At 39.7% G+C, this 20,861-nt stretch overlaps 1 pseudogene; it reads right to left on the reverse strand.

Annotated features, from left to right (window-relative positions):
- Positions 1-704: 704 nt before the first annotated feature.
- Positions 705-20,861, reverse strand: part of LOC109565525 (small ribosomal subunit protein uS3-like) — a 99,018-nt pseudogene continuing 78,861 nt past the window's right edge.

Raw genomic sequence — 20,861 nt, forward strand, 5'->3', positions numbered from 1 at the left:
ATCACAAAAGGAGGAAAATTTACTTCCACAGTTAAAAGTAAAAGACAAAAGTGTCTGGGACTTCCCTGGTGATCCGTGGTTAAGAATCCCCCAGCCAATGCAGGGGACATGGGTTCAATCTCTATTCTGGGAAGATTCCACATGCTGTGGGGCAACTAAGCCCATGTGTCACAACTGCTGAGCCCCTAGAGTCCAGGAGCCACAACCATCAAAGCCTGAACACCTAGCGTCCGTGTTCCACACAAGAGAAGCCACCACAGTGAGAAGCCTGAGCACAGCAACTTGAAGCCCGTCCTTGTCCCAGCTAGAGAAAACCTGAGTGCAGCAGCAAAGGCCCAGTGCAGCCAAAAATAAATACACTTTTTTAAAAAAAATGAATTTCCTCATTTAAAAAAAAAAAAAGACATACTTGTCTGTATGGGGAGAGAAGCACTGGTGGAAGGAGAGGAAGAAAGGAAGTTGTAGCATCTGATACACTGTAAATGCTCAACAAAATTAACTGATTTTGTCGTCATTGTTTTGGTTGTTGTCGGACTGTCATTGTTTCCGAGGGCAAATGTTGAATAAATTGGATGGGTGGAGGTCAAAACAAAATGGATAGAGAAGATAAATACACAAATATAAGGAGCAGTTTCAGAAAATTAGAAAAGGAAGAGAAGGAATAAACAAATGATGGACCATAACGAAATAGAAATTAGGGGGGAAAAAAAGAAATAGAAATTGGGAATACTTTGGAAATTTGTTATATAGGTATATATAGATCCCTATTAGCCACAAAGCCTAAAGTGCTTTAGAAGAACAGATGCTGCATAAATAAGAGGGTTATTTTTTTTAAAAGAACCAACAGCACACAGAACATTCACAGGGTGTGTGAAATTTCCGTCTATCATTCTAAATGGACCTCTCCCAGGACCACTTTCTTATTTTGTTCTTAGTCATACAAAACACATTTAAGGACAAGAGTTTAAGGATGTTGACTTTTCAAGAAGACCCTTACCTCAGGTGCTCTGCAGGGACAGGAAACAGACCCTGGGTGCTTTCCATCTTCTTCTGAACACTTCTTGCCCTGTCATGAACACACGGTGCCCAGTTTTCAGAGGCTACAGCCTTGTATCTATTGCAGCTGACATCTAGAAGAGAATCAGATATGTTGAGCCTTTTCTGAGGCTTCAGTTGACATTCTAAGCATGACGCTTTCCAACAACATATTAGGTTTTTCAAAACTTATTCATAATTGCCCATGCCTAATATTTTAAATTACAATTCTATTATTACAAAGTGTCAACAAACATATGAAATTGAGCCTTTGGTTTCTTTATCTAGCTAATTGTCACATCAGCCCTCCTTTTTCTCTCACCAAATGCTTCAGTCCTAGCATCATGTTAGCACCAGGTCTTGAGTTTGCAGGGACTATGTCAACACATATTTGAAATTCATCCAATTATGGAATGCCAAGAGTGTTTTACTGTCCAAACTGCACCCACTTATTTCACTGAACAATTTTCAAACAATTTCAAGGTTATTGTCAACTAGTATGCTTCTTACAGTTCAGTAAGTTAGTTCTTTATTATAAATGAATCAGTTCAACTCTAAACAGACAGGAAAGTCCATACTTGTTCATCTGTTGGCTTCTAGTGAGAAAGCGTACACACATCAGGTCCAGGTCATTTAGGTGGATAAAACCTCAGTACACACTAAAGAAGAATCATGTTTGGAGAATGAAACCCACTAACTCACTAAAGATTCACTAATAATGTACTGACAATGTTCCAGACTCTGTGGTATGTATTTTGTTCTCAGAAACAACACAGGAAGTGGGTACTATCTCTTGGCACGATTTTCAGATGAGGAATCTGTCCCTAAGAGAATGAAGGCACTTTCAAGGCCACACAGCTAGTCGATGGGAGGCACATTGCATCCAGGTCTTTCAGTCTCCAGAGGCAGGCTCAGAAATACTCTCCACTGCCTTAGTACATGTAACTGTCACCTGGGGGGCTTGTTGAAGCCACAGAATCCCACTCACAGAGATTCTGATTCTGATCTGGAAAGTCTGGAATGGGGCTCAGATCTCTACATATTAAATCATCACCCCTCCAGGTGATTCTAACACGGATGGTCTGTGGCTCACACTTTAGGAGCAGCACTGGATCCTTGCAGCATCTCCCTGGCTCTGCTCTGTGGCCTACTGCATATTTTAAAGATGACAGCAGCAATATCACCCATGCATGCATGCTCCTTCCTTGTCACAATCCCGCAAGGAGGTGGAATTTATTTCTCAGTTGTCTTACATCCACTAGGCCTTGTATCTGCCTCAACCAATAGAACACAGATTTGATGCTGTGCCAGGCACGGGTGTCACCCTTAAGTAGGAATTATTTGTTTCCTGCCTCTTTAAACCAAGAGACTACAGTGACATCACCATGCTGTGAGAAGTCCAAGTCACATGGAAAGGCTCTGAAGCCTGTAATTTCACCATGTAATGAAAGAGAGAGAAAGAAGCTGAGACTGAGAGAGGACATGAGACATGAGAGATGATGCCACCTTGGAAGTGAATACCTTAGCCCCAACCACCCTGCCAGACAACACACACAGCAGAGATGAACCACCAAGCAGAGTCCTTCCTGACCCACAGAGTCATGAGCAAAAGAAACAATTATGTCAAGCCCTAAGTTATGAAGTCATTTGTTACAGAGTAATATACACTACCACACACACCATTATAACTATATGCCTGGGCTTCCCAGGTGGCACTAGTGGCAAAGAATCTGCCTGTCAATGTAGGAGACGTAAGAGATGCAGGTTCAATTCCTGGGGTCAGGAAGCTCCCCTGGAGGAGGGCATGTCGGTCCACTCCAGTATTCTTGCCGGAGAATCCCATGGACAGAGGGACCTGGCAGGCTACAGTCCATAGGGTCACAAAAAGTTGGACACAATGAAGCAACTCAACATGCATGCATATAGTTATATATATTATATATATATATATACATATATGCTAGTATACTATACTGAAAGCAAAATAAAGCATTGAAAACCTTATGCATAAAGAATTTTAACCAAAAATCACTGTAATTTAGTAAAATTCCTTTTCCTGAAATTATCTGTGAATTTTCTTGAATTCTCATTTTTACCTTAAACGTGTAAACATGGCCATAGCATTCTCACTCTGTGGGAAAATTTTTATTATTGTTTATATATTTTAAGCTTTAAAATGTTTTATATAGTGAAATCCTTGATATATTTCCTTTAATTTTGTATTTCCCCTTACCTGTATTTTATTTTCCAGCTTTATTGAGGTATACTTGACAAAACTGTATATGTTTAAGGTATACAATGTGGTCCTTACTGCATGTATATATTGTGAAATGATTACCAAAATCAAGTTAATTAACACACGCATCACTCACAATGACCATTATTTTGGTGTGACATGAGAATACTTGAGATCTACCCTTTTAGCAAATTTCAACTTTATAATACAGTTTTATTAGTCACCATGCTGTACATTAGATCTTCCTTACATTTAGAACAGCTCCAAAATTATGCTGTCTTCTGCAAAAGCAGTGTAATGAAAGGCATACACAAAGACCTACATTCCACTTTTTTGCACCTGATTCATCAGTTCAAAGATAAAAGTCAGTCTGGGTTATTAAACGGATTTGTAAGTATTCTTACTCTAGAGAGCCAAATTGGGACGAAAAGGATTCATTATCATAAGTTCCCAGATGAACACAAACCCAGAGTGAAATTTAACAAACTTTTAACTTGCACAAGTAATTGTTAAGTTTTCAGCACTAATCCATTTCCATGCTGCAGATATAATGACATTTTATCCTTTCAACCTCATGCCTAGACACTCTGCACAGAAAATCCTGTTTTAATCATTAAAATTGATGCATATACCAAGTCATTGAATAACTACCCTCATTCCCATCTACTAGGAAGGCACAGTGCCACATAGGGGTGCCTGGCCAGGACTTTTGAGGCATAACTATCAACCAAAGATGGGATCAAACATTAGCCATGTTGATTGCAACAATGGGTCTGCCCAGTCTGACTTTCTGTCTAGCTCTGGGCAAAATGAGTCAATGAAAAACATTATGGCCATCTTGTGTGAACATAATCAATTATAAAGCCTTAGTGTTTGGGATAAGCTGATGAAAACTGTATCTAACTTTCCTAAACTCTCTCACTATGTATTGAAGACGTTCCTTTTCACTCTCAGGCTACCTTACCATCATCAGAATTGGAACACCATCTGTCCTTTGGCATGAATTGGAGTTCTAACTCATCCTAACCCACAACTGCCCCCTACACGGCTTTTTTGTTTATTTTTGAGTTTTCTTTTTTACAGAATCTGTGCCAAACTGATCTCACATACCTCAAATCTTCAGCTCTACTTTCTGCCCAATGCCCTCAAGTCTCATGGTTTAGCTATAGGCCATAGCTCATTACTTCTCTCCAGAATTCAGACTCAGATACACAACTATTTGTGGGGTATCTCTACCTTTACACTTGAGTCTTAACACATCAAATTGAATTTGGGTCTTCAGCTCACCATCTCCCATTTTAACGAGTGGCAATGCCACACATCAGGTTCCACAAAACCGCTCCCTTACTCCAATCCAATTACCAAGTCTCCCCATGTTCAGCTCCTCATACATCTCAAATTTAGCCCCTTCTTAGCACAAAAATTTAGTCCCCATCTTGGTTCAAGTGCTCATTGTCTCTCACTTTAACTACTGAAAAAGCTTTTCAGACCCCTCTATTAATAGATTCAATTCAGTTCAGTCACTCAGTTGTGTCCGACTCTTTGCAACCCCATGAATCTCAGCACGCCAGGCCTCCCTGTCCATCACCAACTCCCGGAGTTTACCCAAACTCACGTCCATCAAGTCAGTGATGCCATCCAGCCATCTCATCCTCTGTCGTCCCCTTCTCCTCCTGCCCCCAATCCCTCCCAGCATCAGGGTCTTTTCCAATGAGTCAACTCTTCGCATGAGGTGGCCAAAGTATTGGAGTTTCAGCTTCAGCATCAGTCCTTCCAATGAACACCTGGGACTGTTCTCCTTTAGGATGGACTGGTTGGATTAATAGATTAGCCCATTAAAAAATAATAGCCAACATTTATTGATACCATGAGTCAGGCACTTTCCAGGGTTCCTATGTGTATTGATTCATTTAATCATTTGATAAGTGGTATTTTTATTATCCCTCATTTTAAATATAAAGAATCGGGGCAGAGAAATTGAGTTACTTTCCCAATATCATGTCTAAACATAACAGAACCAAAACAGAAATTCAGGCATCCTGACTTCATGGCCCAAGTTCTTTACCACTCTATTCCACTACCTAAATATGGCCTTCATCTGTTTCAAGAGTTGCCAATCAGTCATAAACTTAAAACCAGTCTCCCCATAAAAGCATTCAGAGGACTTTTAAGTGTAATTCCCCACCTCCTACTCTTTTGTTCTCAGCCTTTTCCCCTTTACTGGTCTTTGTTTCTGTGTGCAGAACTACTACATGTAGATTCTACCATTCTAAAAAAGATTTTTCTGCCAAGCCTGCCACACTTCCAGGTTCCTAGTATTAGAGACCAAGATGCAGATTCTGGATGTTCCCCTTGCTCTGGTGGGGGTTGTTGCTCCAAGACTTTCCCCTGGAGAGAGCTAGGGGATGAATCCCTGTATGGCACCAGTGGTAAAGAACCCAGCTGCCAACCTAAGACATGCAAGAGACACAGGTTTGACCCCTGAGTAGGAAAGATCTGCTGGAGTAGGAAATGGCACCCCACTCCAGTGTTCTTGCCTGGAAAATTCCATGCAAAGAGGAGCCTACTGTGCTACAGACCATGGGGTCACAAAGAGCTGGACATGACTTAGCTACTAAACAAAAACAACAACACACATATACACATATTTACATCAAATATGGACAGCTTGTAGGAGGATATTTGTGAAGAGTTAACAAAAAATAAGATTGATTTAAAAAACTCAATTCTTTCTTTTCCTTTTCTTCTTCCTTTTCCTTTTCCCTTTTCCTTTGTAATAGCTCATTCCTAAAACCATTGGGTGAGGCAAAGCAAGAAAGCTGTCTGCACAGATGGCTGGCCTGGTATAGGACATCAGAAGCTGAATAAGTCTGAAGAGCATGTCCACACTGGGAAAGGCCCAATTTGAGATGTTACACATTTGATAAACTTTCCTGAGTGCAACCAATAAACCAGCACCACAGCCATCTTCTCCTCTCTATGACACCCTCCTCATACCCCACATCACTGTGTTCCTATACCACATGCTGAGCCTTTCCTGGTGTCAACACTCCACTTCTCCTGCTTGGGCCCTGATCCCACTCATAAGTCACTCCTCTGTGCAGACAGCCTGCTCACCTTGCCATGCTGTGACACTTACACCAGACTCCCCACTTCATAGATGCCCTTCTTACCTCATGTGGGTTCCTGCACCTAACATTAGGCCTTCTCTCCCCAACCCCTCACATAGTCACACTCCTCACCTGACTTGGACTCTCAAATTCCTCATATATTGACATATAATGACATATTCTCATATATGAGGATATACCAACTGTGATGTTGATTTAACGTATGAATTTGACGGGGCCCTGGGGTGCCCAGATACTTGTTTAAACATTATTCCTGGGTGTGTCTGTGAGGGAGTTTCTGGATGAGATTAACACTGAATTCATTCACTAAGTAAAGCATATTGCCCTCCTCCCTGTGGGAGGACTTCACCCAGTTTGTCAAAGGCCTGAATGAAATCAAAGGCTGAGCAAAAACTTCTTGCTTTCTGCCTCCCTGTCTTTGAGCTGGCACATTGGACTTCTCCCGGATTTGCATTCACACTTGGACTGAAACTTATACCAATTGGCTCTTCTGGGTCTCCAGCTTGCTGATTGCATGTCTTGGACTTCTCAGCTTCCTAATTACATGAACCGATTCCTTATAGTAAATATCTCTCAGCAACTCTACTTCTCTATCTCCTATTGATTCCATTTTTCTGGAGAATCCAGACTAAGATGCCCACTTAACCTCGCTCAGGTTCCAATAGCCCATGAAGCCCGCTCCTCAGCAAATTCGTCCTGTTCAGCCCTCTCTTCTCTCTGGGCTTTGTTGTTGTTCAGTCCCTAAGCTGTGTCTGGCCCTTTGCAACCCCATGGACTGCAGGATTCCAGGCTTCCCTGTCCTTCACTATCTCCTGGGTTTTATTCAAATTCATGTCCATTGAGTTGGTGATGCTATCTAGCCATCTCATCCTTTGCCACTCTCTTCTCCTTTTGCCTTCAATCTTTCCAATGAGTCATCTCTTCACATCAGGTGGCCAAAGTATTGGAGCTTCAGCTTCAGCATTAGTCCTTCCAATGAATATTCAGGGTTGATTTCCTTTAGGATTGACTGGTTTGATCTCCTTGCTATCTTCTCTAGCACCATAATTTGAAAGCATCTATTCTTCGGCACTCAGCCTTCTTTATGGTCCAACTCTCACGTCCATACATGACTACTGGAAAACTTAGGACATCACAAATGAGGCATCTCCACCCCCACTCCCCACAAGTGTGCACACCTCAACCTGCTTGGGCTCCAGCGTCCCCCACCAGCCACCCTCTCATGTGAGTAGCTCTCTTGCTTTAGCCCCACCCAATAGCTTTAAAACTGAATTATTCAAGAAGGGAAAGGGGAAAAGAACATGAAAGTGTTGTAACATTTTTACTGATCTTATTTCTTATGACCTCTTCTTCCATTCAAGCAATATTCTCTTACAAGTTGTCCATATTTTCCGTCTTCATTTTCTCAACCCACTGCCATCTGGCTTCGGCCTTCATCACTCTCTGACGCTACTAGGTCATCAGTGACTTTCTTATTTCTAAATCTAAGAGATGTTTTTCAATCTTTATGCTGCTTGATCTGCTGGAGGCATTTGACACTCTAACGTCCGGAAACAGTCCATTCCCTCTGCTTTTGGGCACAGCATTCCCGTGATATTCCTCCTCTCTTGCTGGCTACTTCTTCACAGCCTCCTCTTCCTCAGCCTAGTGCTTGATTGAATGTTAGCACTGCCCGAGGCTCAATCCCAAGCCTTCTGCTCTTCTCACTTGTCACACTCCCACATCTCAGTACTATCTAGGCTTTGGTTGTCATCTATATGCTATCATTTTAGAAATTTTATCTCTCTCTGCAAGTCTGATTTTGAGCTCCAAATGCATACACCCCACTGCCAACCATACATTCATTCAACTCAGTAATATTTATTAAGCACCTATTGTGCATTTGTGCACTGATGTAGGCTCTTACCATCTACATTCAGATGTCTGAGGCACCTAACACTCAGCACATGGAGATAATGCAATTTTCTTCACCCCTCTTCCATAGCCTGTGCACACACCCTATGCATGCATGGTTCTTTATCTCTGGAAATGGCATGAACATCATTTTCTTGGCCAGAGCCAGAAACATCTGACCCTCAACTCCTTATTCTCACATCCAGTCATTTGTTAAGTCCTACCAATTTTTCCTTCTATGTATCTCTTAAATCTTTCCAATTCTCTGAGTGAAAGTGTGAAAGTGAAAGGCACTCAGTCATGTCCAACTCTTGACAACCTCGTAGACTGTAGCCTGCCAGACTCCTCTGTCCATGGAATTCTCCAGGCAAGAATATTGGAGTGGGCAGCCATTCCCTTCTCCAGAGGATATCTCTGACCCAGGGATCAAACCCAGGTCTCCCACATTGCAGGCAGATTCTTTACCATCTGTGTCACCAGGGAAGCTCCTCCAATTCTCTACATGTCCACTAATGCTCTAGACCTGACCACCACTGTTACTAGACTACAGCCTCCTAACTGGCTTCTCTGACTAGAGACGTGACCCTCACACACACAGGCTTTCTATCTACTCTCCATGTTGGCCAGAACATTCTTTCTCTGATGCAAATCTAAACAGGTCACTCCCCACATTTTAACACTTCCATGGGAATTCCTTTTGCATCTGAGATAAAGAGGAAGCTTGCCAACATGGCTTCAGAGCTGCCCACGAGCTGGCTTGCTCTGCTCTTCAACCTCACTTCTCCTGTTTCTCCACACAGAGCCTTGTCCGCTGGTTCCAGATGGTTCTCTCCAGCTTATAACTACTCCCAATGCTTGCTACCTTCACCTATAAATACCGTTGCTATTGCCTCTTGCTTGATTTACTTCCCTGGTGGCTTCCTTGGTGGCTCAGCTGGTAAAAAATGTAGGAGGCCTGGGTTCAATCCCTGGGTTAGGAAGACCCCCTGGCAAAGGGAGAGGCTACCACTCCAGCATTCTGGCCTGGAGAATTCCATAGACTATATAGTCATGGGGTCACAAAAGTTGGACATGACTGAGAGACTTTCACTTTGGCTTACTTCTAACTCATCCTTCAAGTTTCAGTGGGAATGTTACCTCCTCAAAGAAGCCCTCCTGATGCATCGACATGGCTAAGTCTTCCATCCCTGGGAACATCCTTGTCTTATCACACATCAGGCTGCAACAACTTATTTAAAAGTCAGTGTCCCTAAACAGGCTGAGTCTTCCATGAAATCAGGGATTCTATTCATTTACACCATCTATGACTCACACAGGGCTTCCCAAGTGTTGCTAGTGATAAAGAACCCACCTGCCAACGCAGGAGACATAAGAGACATGGGTTTGACATGCACACATGCCTCACACAGCAACAAGCACACAGCAGGAGCTCAATAAACATTCGTTCAATGGATGAATGATTTATTGGTGCTATAATGATAAACTGGATTCTACAAGATTTATCCTTTGACAATCTGGAAACATCATGAACAGATTTTAATGCTTTCAATTACTTGGTTTCATTACTATAGGATGAATGGTTGAGGGCAGAGTCCTGAGGATGCCCGTCTTGTTTCAAACCCAGCCTACCCTCATTCACCACATGCCTTGGCAGCCACTAACTTCCCTGTACCTTTCTTTCTCCATCTGTCATATTCTGTGTTGAGGATGAGTCAGTATGTATAAACCACTTAGAATAGTACCTGGCACAACTTACAGAAACACTACATAAGTCAGAGTTATTGTTATTTTGAGATATTTTTATTTAAACAAGAGCCTTGCTATTATGAAATCCCTTGATCATTAGGGGTAGATCCCAAAGATAAGTAATTTAAAGTATAGTGAAAGCATCAACTGTGGACAGTGTTGTTAAAAGCTCATTAAAAATACCTGACACAGTATTTAATACATAAAGACATTCAATTTTTTAATAGCTAAAACAAAAGAAAATTGAAAATAAGATATAGAAAGTGGTTAAAAGATTTGTAATAGAATAGGAATTTAATGGTTTGTATTTTAAAAAATCATGACAAAAATCTAGTTTTAAAATATAGGTTTCCCACAAAGAGCTTTCTCCAAAAAAAAATTATAAATAATGCATAGTAATAAAATTAAAAGTATTTGGAAAATAACCTGTATTTCTAAAAATATAATCAAGATTATTTTAAAATGATAGAAAAATACATTTTCCAAGCTAAAACTAAGCCTTATTTACAAGCCATGCAGCAAAGATAATGGGTTAAGCATAGAATAATTTTCTTATTTCCAGGAGATACAAGGGAAGCCTCAATTAGAAACCAGACTTCACCCTTCAGGCTAAATCAATACACAGTTTCTGTCAATATATAAAATATGGCATAGATTCAGGACCTGGCAAGATATTAATTAAGGACAAGAATTATTAGAACCAAAATTTAGGATCATCCAGGAGTGAAAACAAGGCCTTTGATGACACAGAATCACATCAAAACCCAAGGTTTCCTGCACTTAATAAATGTGGAATGTTGTGTGTGTGTGTTTATTGTTCAGTCATGTCCAACCCTCTGCAACCCCATAGACTATACCTCACCAGGCTCCTCTGTCCATGGAATTCTCCAGGCAAGAACAGTGGAGTGGGTAGCCACTCCCTTCCCGAGGGGATCTTCCAGAGCCAGGGATAGAATCCAGGTTTCCTGTACTGCAGGCAGATTCTTTACCACCTGAGCCACCAGGGAAGCCCAGAATGTCATCACAGTGACCTAATTATCTACACCTCAGTTGTCTCACATGTAATTTGGGTATAAAAAAATACCTTACGGGCTTTTAAGGTTAGTTAGTATCTGTACTATGTTACGCAATGCTTAGCTCATGATAAACCCTCAAAAACTGTTCACTGTTACTATGTTTATCACACTGATTTCCACTGCACCTAAGTGGTGCTTTCCTATATACTTGTGGCCATGTATATCATTTGTGAAATTGTTTAATATTCGAGTTCATTTGTATTTACATCAGGAAGGATCTTCAGCTTTAGAACTGAAAAAAGTCTGAGAATCAATTCTAACTGCTTCATGTACAGGTAGTGAAACTTTAAGTGAGCAGTTTTAACTCCCTCAGCTTGAGTTTCCTCATCTTTAAGATGGAATAAGACCTACCTTGCTGAGTTGTAATAAAAGTTAAGTGAATTAATCTGTGTAAAGCACCAGACACAAATGACGCTTCATGCACTGCAACAATGTTATAGGAACTAAAGAGAGAGGAGACGACTGTTATATTAACCACTCATTGGGATATGCAAATTCAGTGGAAGAAAGAAAATTTCAAATTGATGCCAGTTCACCAGCAGACAAAAAATCCCTGATGAAGTGACTCTGGGTTGCCATTCCTAATGACTGAAATAACCTGTTATGGTATTAGATAATTGGAAAATATTTTTATATTTGGAAAAAAGGCATTTGTGTATTTCAGCAGTATAAAAAGAAGGTATGATTTGCCGTGATGATATATTTATCAGAAGCAGTTTATTTTTCTACTACAAAATGCTCTTTGATATCATTAACCTACAGAAATAACTGTGGAAAGTAAAGCAAGGCCATTCAAATGGTGAGGTAACAAAGAATTTGTTTTCCACTCCTGAAGTCTGCATGAATTAATGCAGCAAATAACAGTCCTCCAGAATCCAGGAAGGAAGTAATCAGAGAGCACCTGACACCAAGGCCCTCAAAATTTTTCTGATGACTTATATTAATCACATTAATATTGATGCTTAGAAAGAAGACACTGGGCAATCATTTAATAATACAACTTCTCCGCAAGACTACAAAATCCATAGATCTAAAAATCTAAATGACATCATAAATCACATGATTAGTGTGCTCCCTGTTGACTCTGGAGGAGATAGTTAGGGTTTAATAGGAAAAATATTATACTTGAACTCAGGCCACCCAGTTTTAAAACTCCAGTCTGCTACTTACAGCTGAATGAACATGCCAGCTCACCAGTCTGCCCAGGTCTCAATTTCCTCCCCATAGGATGAGGATGAAATTACCTCAGCATGCATTTGTGAAGACTACATGAGAAAAAGTATATTCATTACTGGCTCAAAATAGACACTATAATTAGTTGAATATTAGTTCAACAAATTATTAAATGAATCAAAGATTACTTTTAACATAAAATAATTATAGTAGCTAATATTTATTATTTATTTACTATGTACCAGCTGCTATTCTAAATATTTTAAATGAATTATCTCATTTTTTCTACCATATAGTCTAGCAACCCCACTTCTGGGTACACAGTCAAAGGAATTAAAATCAAGATCGTGAAGAGCTATCTGCACTTCCATGTCCATTGCAACACTATTTCGCAAGAGCCATGATACAGAAACAACCTAAATGTTCATCAACGAATGCACGGATAAATAAGATATGGCATATATATACAATAGAATATCATTCAGTCTTTAAAAAAAAAGGAAATTCTGCCTTATGCAACAACATGGGTGAACGTGAAGGACATACTAAGTGAAATAAACCAGTCGCAGAAGACATATCCTGCATGATTCCACTTATACGAGATATCTAAAATAGACCCACAGAAACAGAGAGTACAATGGCCGCTGTCAGAGGCTGGGGGAGAGAAAAGTGGGGAATCACTCTTCATTGGGAGTAAGTGTGATGTCTCCTACATGCAAGATGAGTAAGTTCTAGAGATCCATTGTACACCATAATGTCTGTAGTTGACAATACCGTATTGTGCATTTAAAAGTTTTTAAAGAGGTAGACCTCATGCTAAGTGTTCTTAAAGCAACAAAAAGAAAAAAAAATAAAAAGACCAATGAGGAAAGTTTTTATTATCATTCTTCTCATTTGAGAAATAGGTTTAAAGAGGTTAAGTAAACAGTCACTGTTTGCATAGAATATAAGTGCCAAAACCAGAGTAAATGCAAGTTTTTCTCACAACAAAGCCTATATGCCTCCAAATTATCAGTTTTCAAATCGTGTATTAACATCAGAACACTTTATTCAAATGCAATATGTAGAGAACCCAGGTGTAGATTACAGATAAAAACTGAGCAACCTGGATTCAGAGACTGAATCTTTACCCTCATGGTGGGCTTAGAAACATCTCACCGGATCCCTGGGACTCAAAAAACCACAGCATGAAAGTCAGTGCTACAAGGATCACAGCTTTTTCACATTTATGACTGTGACAGTTTGCAACCCACTGGAAAGATCTATGACAAGTAATAATTTGTCATGTTTCTAATAAGGTATTAATTGAATCTTGCATTGCAAAACTGTCGGAAACAAGCCATTAAGCTGGCAAGTGAGTTCTTTTTTTTTTTTTTTTTTGGTCTTTTGTGACTGGCTTCTTTCATTTAACATACTGTTTTTAAGGTACATCCAAGTTGTAACGTGAATCAGTACTTCATTTCTTTTTATGGCTGAATACTAGTCCATGTATAGATGTATCTTATTTTGCTTATCCATTCAACAGTTGAAAGGCATCTGGATTGTTTCTACCTTTTGACTACTATGAATAACAATGCTATAAACATTCATATACAAGTTTTCACATGGACATATGTTTTCCTTCCTCTTGGGTATATACCTAAGGAATAGAATTGCTGGGTCCTATAGTAACCCTATGTGTAACCACTTGAGGAAATGTCAGTCCATTTTCCAAAATGACTGCCCAATTTTACATTCCCACTAGTAATGTATCAGAGTTCCAGTTTCTCCACATTCTTACCAACACTTGGTATTACCTGTCGTTTTAGTTATAGTCACCCCAGTGAGCTCAAATTTGTGGGTTAGATTTTCTTTTTCCTAATGGCTAATTACATTGACCATCTTTTTGTGCTTATTGGCCATTTGGATATCTTTTGTAGGGAGGATGTCTGTTTAGGTCCTTTGCCTACTTTTGCTTTGTATTGTCTTCTTATTCTTTTTTTTTTTTTTTTTAAATAAAAATAAAAATATATAAATAATTTTATAAAAATTAATTTTTATAAAAAAATTAAAAAAAAAAAGGCAAGTGAGTTCTTTAGAAGCATGAGAATATGTTCAGGTTATACATGATTTATGACAAGTGTATGATTTGGGAGAAAGTCAGGTACCTGGCCTAACATTTCCATGCTTATGAATCAAGGGATACCTGAAGAACTGGGACATACTATTGGCAAAATATCTAGATTCTACAGGACCTGAGTACTGCAAACTGGCAAAGTATGCCCTTGATTTTATTGTAAGGAATGTCACATTACTCAGCATATTATTCCTCAACATTTCCTAGGGTTGCCAGATTTAACAAATGAAAATATGAAATACCCAGTTTAATTTGAACTTCAGATAAACAACAAATGCTTTTCTTTTTACAAATATATTCTAGATATTTCATGGCTCAAGACTAAAGAATTATTTGTTCTCATTTTCTTAAAATATTTTTATTTTATATACACTTACTTAGGAAGCCAGATTATTAATAGTTAAAGTAATAACATAGCCCACACACAGAGATTTTTCAAACAAATTGGTTCAGGAAAATGGCAAAACAAGATAAACATAAATTATAATTATACATAAGTAAATAATAAAATATAATAATTAAGAATAAAATTTTTTAAAAATAATAAAATTGTGTGGAAAGATTAGCACAATATACACAACTGAGAAAAGAATTGGTGGCCTAGAATATAGATGTCAAGAAATTATCCACAGATAAAAGAGTTGGGAAATTTGAAAGAAGAGTTCAAAGACATAAAGGGCAGATAAAAATGTTCTACGCTTGGACTTCCCTGGTGGCACAGTGGATAAGAATTTACCCGCCAATGCAGGGGACATGGGTTCAATCCCTGGTCCAGGAGGATTCCACATGCCACAGAGCAACTAAGCCTGTGCACTACAACTATTGAGTCCATGCTCTAGAGAGGACACGAATCTCAAATACACGGCCTACATGCTCCAGCCACTGAAGCCCATGTGCTAAAGCAGCAGATAATAAGAAGAGGTGGCAAGAATACACAGAAGAACTGTACAAAAAAGATCTTCATGACTCAGATAATCATGATGGTGTGATCGCTCACACTCACCTAGAGCCAGACATCTTGGAATGTGAAGTCAAATGGCCTTTAGGAAGCATCACTATGAACAAAGCTAGTGAAGGTGATGGAATTCCAGTTGAGCTATTTCAAAACCTGAAAGATGATGCTGTGAAAGTGCTGCACTCAATATGCCAGCAAATTTGGAAAACAGCAGTGGCCACAGGACTGGAAAAGGTCAGTTTTCATTCCAATCCCAAAGAAAGGCAATGCCAAAGATTGCTCAAACTACCACACAATTGCACTCATCTCACATGCTAGTAAAGTAATGCTTAACATTTTCCAAGCCAGGCTTCAGCAATATGTGAACCGTGAACTTCCAGGTGTTCAAGCTGGTTTTAGAAAAGGTAGAGGAACCAGAGATCAAATTGCCAAAATCCGTTTGATCATCAAAAAAGCAAGAGAGTTCCAGAAAAACATCTATTTCTGCTTTATTGACTATGCCAAAAGCCTTTGACTGTGTGGATCACAATAAACTATGGAAAATTCTGAAAGAGATGGAATACCAGACCACCTGACCTGCCTCTTGAGAAACCTATATGCAGGTCAGGAAGCAACAGTTAGAACTGGACATGGAACAACAGACTGGTTCCAAATAGGAAAAGGAGTACATCAAGGCTGTATATTGTCACCCTGCTTATTTAACTTATATGCAGAGTACATCATGAGAAATTCTGGGCTGGAAGAAGCACAAGCTGGAATCAAGATTGTAGAGAGAAATATCAATAACCTCAGATATGCAGATGGCACAACCCTTATGACAGAAAGTGAAGAACTAAAGAGCCTCTGGATGAAAGTGAAAGAGGAGAGTGAAAAACTTGACTTAAAGTTCAACATTCAGAAAACTAAGATCATGGCATCCGGTCCCATCACTTCATGGCAAATAGATGGGGAAACAGTGGAAACAAAATTTTTATTATTTTTTTTTATTGGGCTCCAAAATCACTGGAGATGGTGACTGCAGCCACAAAATTAAAAGACACTTACTCCTTGGAAGGAAAGTTATGACCAACCTAGATAGCATATTCAAAAGCAGAGACATTACTTTTTCAACAAAGGTCCATCTAGTCAAGGCTATGGTTTTTCCAGTAGTCATGTATGGATGTGAGAGTTGGCCTATAAAGAAAGCTGAGCGCTGAAAAATTGATGGTTTTGAGCTGTGGTGCTGGAGAAGACTCTTGAGAGTCCCTTGGACTGTAAGGAGAGCCAACCAGTCCATCCTAAAGGAGAGCAGTCCTGACTGTTCATTGGAAGGACTGATGTTGAAGCTGAAACTCCAATACTTTGGCCACCTGATGCGAAGAGCTGACTCATTTGAAAAGACCCTGATGCTGGGAAAGAGTGAGGGCAGGAGAAGAAGTGGATGACAGAGGATGAGATGGTTGGATGGCATCACTGACTCAATGGACATGGGTTTGTGTATACAATGCCAGTTGGTGATGGACAGGAAGGCCTGGCATGCTGCAGTTCATGGGGCCGCAAAGAGTCAGACATGACTGAGCGACTGGGGCCCAGGAGGCACAACTACTGAGCCTGTATGCCAAAACTACTGAAGCCCATGCACCCTAGAGCCCCAGGCTGCACCTACTGAGGAGCCTGCATGCTACTAAGGGAGCCGGCGCACCCAGAGCCTGTGCTCTGCAACAAGGGAAGCCACTGCAACTAGAGAAAGACTGGGCAAGGCAATGAAGACCCGGTGCAGCCAAAAGTAAGTAAGTAGATAAAGTTCTATGCTTATTTACTCAGAGTTCCAGATGGAGGGAACATAAATAATAATAAAGAAGCAATATTTGAAGGCATAATAGCTGATAATTTTTCAGAGTTGATGAAAGATCAGTAATTAGATGGAACAACTCACATACTCACACGAAGGATAAATGGAAAGAATTCATACCAGATTTACACCAAACATATAGCACTGGAACTACAGAATGCCCAAGACATTATCATATCATCTCGGGATATATTAAAGAAATATAAATTTTGAGTTGACTCACAGGTGAATTCTAGGACTTAGCAAAATAAAACTTTCAAAGAAGGGGAAAATATAATTTCATGGCTAGAACACCAAAAAATGAAAATATTTACCAAACTGGAATATTGTTAAAAAAAATTTTAATCACCACTCCAACCATGAAGAACATAATCAAAAAGAAAGGGGAAAGATACTTAAAAGGAAAACATATCAGTGAAGATTAAAAACTCCTTGATGAACTCAGAGTTTAAAACATGTAGTTTTATATAAATGAGCAGACACCTGGCCCTTTAGAAAGCTTCATTTCTTTACAAAGATTTTTTTTGCTAGACTTGAGAGAGTTTCTCATATCCCAACAGATTAAAATAATTTCTAATTATCCCCATAAACAACTTGAAAATATTGAAAAGCTTGCTTATTTTTCATCTAGTTTTGAATGAAGGACTGGAAAAGCATGAATTCTTAAAGAATTACTTGCTCCACAATGAAAAGTATTTTTATTCTTTGTGGCTGCAGCTGAGATTGTTTTTGTTTTCCTCTTCTCTACAACCAAAGGCACTTCCATATTTCCTTTGTTGCTTATAAGTACTTTGCTTCTTACCACCATACAACTCTATTGTTAAAGCTTAGAAATAATACATTTTTTACTGCTGTTGGAGTATATTTCCGCTGCACAGTGACGTGAATCAGCTCTATGCATACATATATCCCCTCCCTCTGGGAGCTCCCTCCTCTCCCATCCCACCCATTTTGGTCATTTTGAGGTGGATTTTCCTCCAAAGTGAAGACAGACACAGAGACGGAATAATGAGGATGGGAGTACATTTACACCGATGCAAGTACTCAGCATCAGTTACGTGAAAGATGGAGTGTTAAACACTGAAAGGCGAACAGAAATACACAATTCCCGCAAATCCGTCCTGCAATAGTTGAACCATCAGTAAATTTACTTCATTGGTTTACATTTTCAGACCCTGTCCTTACCTCTGATGGAGAATGATTATGTGCAATGTCCACATGAAATTCTTTTCTGTATTGTATAAAAGTGCATTAGTGACATTATCTGTTTCATTGCCCCATGTCCCTTTTGGGAACCCTTACATAAAAAAATCTTCCAGTACTTAGCATCAAGAGACATTAAGTGCCTAAATGTTCAACAATAGGGAAATGTATGAGTAAATTATGACATTTTCACATGACAGAGCATTATACAAGCATTAAAATAATAACTCTGAAAACTACATAGAAATACGGAAAATGTTTACAATATAAGTGAGTAAAACAACACAAAATGACATCTACACTGTGATTGCAGGTGTATAAAATGTATCTTCCCTTCCCTTCCCTTCGCTCAGTCGTGTCTCACTCTTTGCAACCCCATGGACAGTAGCCTACCAGGCTCCGCCGTCCATGGGATTTTCCAGGCAAGAATACTGGAGTGGGCTGCCATTTCCTTCTCCAGGGTATCTTCCCAACCCAGGAATCGAACCCGGGTCTCCTGCATTGCAGACAGACGCTTTACCGTCTGAGCCACCAGGGAAGCCCATAAAATATATAAACAGGGCAAGAATGAACATTCAAAGAGGGATTAGGAGTGGAATTATAGGTGCCTTTTTCCCATCTTTCAAAAAAAAATGGTTAGAGTAGTGCAAAAGAAAAAATATTGGTTAGAAATTTTGGCCTCATGAAGTTTGGTGTTTATTCCTTGTGATTCCCTTTTATCTTGGGAGCAAGGACACTCAGAACTGCATGTCATATTCAAAAACTAGCATTATATTAGCATTATGGATAGTCCTTTTTTCCTTCTAAAGCTTTGCCTATATCCCATGTTATGTCCTTTTTAGAAGCACTGAAAACAACAAAAACCCTTGACATCCTTATCTTCAAATAGCTTGTAAGAGGCTTAGACATACATTTTATGTAGACAGAGATGCTAAGATATACAGTATGATTAGACTGAGGCCGTGCTCCATTTGGAAGAATACCACTTAAGAAAAGGTGCTCCTTTCAGTGAATCATATCAGGGACCGCGTGATATTGGTGCAAATTACTGGAGATCACTTGGCTAAGGTGGATTTTCCAGATATCTGCACTCTAAAGTTACTATCTTTCCCTTTAAAGTAAAAAACATTTAGAGGAAGATATTTTGAGATGCAATAAATATTCTGTTTCTCCTTAAACATTCATTCACTGATTTTTACTACCCATCAGTGAAACTTGACTGCAACAATTTTTACTGTGAATTTTTTGTGTTCTAATGGTGATTTTTCTACTTCCCTTAATCCTTCAACATTTATTATTTCAAATTGTTCTAAAAGGACAATTTATGCCTTCTCCCTTTACATACTTATTCAGTTATTTATTTATATCAGTATAGACTCACGGATATTTACTTCATTCTTTGGGTTATGATCCAATACTATCATTATTTATTTCATTTCTCAAATTATTACAAATGTGGGGCTTCCCTGATAGCTCAGTAGTAAAGAATCCACCTGTTAATGCAGGAGATGCCAGTTTGATCCCTGATCCAGGAAGATCCCATGTGCCACAGAGCAACTGAGCCCGTGCACCACAACTTTTGAGCCTATGCTGGAGAGCCTGGGAACCGCAACTGCTGAGCCCACTCATGCAGCTACTGAAGCCTGAAAGTCCTAAAGCCCGTGCTCGACAACAGGAGAAGCCACCACAGTGGGAAGTCCGTGCACTGCAACGAAGAGTAGCCCCACTCACCACAACAGAGAAAAGCCTACACAGCAACGAAGACCCGGCACAGCCAAATAGAAATAAATATTTTTTTAAGTTACTGCAAATTTGGCCAATAGGAGCTCTTTTGGCTCTGGTGCCCTTTTGAAATGAAACTAATTTTTTTCTCACTTCTGTGCTTTTTGACACCTCAAAATGCTCCAGGATCATCCTGTATTTTCCTTGCTTCTGCTCTGGAATGGACCACCTTTCTAAGGAACTCTGATTTCTCTCATTGAAGAATGGCAGCTGAGCATTAGCATCAGGTGGATGCTCATTGTTACTGGGGTGTCATGGCTGGTAGTTACTCTCAGCAAAGTAGCTTCTCAAGGATATGGTCATCTCCATACTTCTGCTCCTCCCCTGATATAGTCACAGGCCCATCATCTCTACTATTTCTGCCCCTCCCCCAATGGCATGGTGTTTTTTCCTTTCCCTCAGCTGCAGTGGGTTTTCCCTAGTGTACTATAAGCCCCTCTGTTTGTTGCCCTTTCCCCTACAGATTAAAGTTTTCATTTCCAGGGGAAAATGTGGTGAGAGGGGTCCAGGTGGAATCCTGGGGCCATCCTTCAGCAGCTCCTTCATCCTTCATCGTTCATCCCTCATCCTTCAGCAGCTCCCAGTTCCCTCTCCATATTTGGACACTTTCTTAGGATTCTTTCGAATCTTTTCTGCAAGTGTTCAGTAGGTTTGTGGAGAAAAATCCTGAAAAGACTGTGCAGT

This window comes from Bos indicus, chromosome 11, assembly GCF_029378745.1.
Source record: "Bos indicus isolate NIAB-ARS_2022 breed Sahiwal x Tharparkar chromosome 11, NIAB-ARS_B.indTharparkar_mat_pri_1.0, whole genome shotgun sequence".
Taxonomy (NCBI): Eukaryota; Metazoa; Chordata; class Mammalia; order Artiodactyla; family Bovidae; genus Bos; species Bos indicus.